This window comes from Sinocyclocheilus anshuiensis, unplaced genomic scaffold (genome assembly GCF_001515605.1).
Source record: "Sinocyclocheilus anshuiensis isolate Anshui unplaced genomic scaffold, SAMN03320099.WGS_v1.1 scaffold624, whole genome shotgun sequence".
NCBI lineage: Eukaryota > Metazoa > Chordata > Actinopteri > Cypriniformes > Cyprinidae > Sinocyclocheilus > Sinocyclocheilus anshuiensis.
The window spans coordinates 148,456-149,159 of NW_015554128.1; the positions used below are offsets into that span (position 1 = coordinate 148,456).

The 704-nt window shown below is 36.2% G+C and overlaps 1 protein-coding gene across 1 annotated transcript in view; it reads right to left on the reverse strand.

Moving 5' to 3' along the window:
• LOC107670191 (activating molecule in BECN1-regulated autophagy protein 1-like) overlaps positions 1–704 on the reverse strand; it is a 20,565-nt gene that overhangs the window by 12,549 nt on the left and 7,312 nt on the right. The window lies entirely within an intron of this gene.

The following is a 704-nucleotide window of genomic DNA, read 5'->3' on the forward strand; positions in this document are numbered from 1 at the left end:
TACGGTCGGTTAACGGTTAACCGGTTAAAATGAACATCCCTAATTATTAGCACAAACATGTTAACACAATTCTTTTTTTCTGAAAAAGCTCAGATATCTGAATTAATTTATTAATTTATCTAAAGAAAGAAACCACCAAAAACAAAAATATCATCACAGAATTATATTTCGGTATTTTTTTATTCTTAACTCAGGACACTAATATTGAAATGTTTATGGTCAGTAAGATTTTTTTTTAAAGAAATTAATACTTTTATTCAGCAAGGACGCATTAAGTTGATCACAAGTAACAATGAAGACATGTAAACTCACCGGCCACTTTATTATGTATATCTGTTCAATTGCTTGGTAACACAAATTGCTAATCAGCCAATCACATGGCAGCAACTTAATGCATTTAGGCACCTAGATGTGGTGAAGACGACTTGCTGAAGTGCCACTACTGCCACTACTGTCAGCTAAGAACAGGAAACAGAGGCTACAATTCGCACAGACTCACCAAAATTGGACAATAGAAGATTGGAAAAACGTTGCCTGGTTTGATGAATCTCGATTTCTGCTGCACTCACCAAAATTGGATAATAGAAGACTGGAAAAACGTTGCCTGGTCCGATGAGTCTCGATTTCTGTTGCGACATTCAGATGGTAGGGTCAGAATTTGGCGTAAAGAACATGAAAGCATGGATCCATCCTGCCTTGTCTCA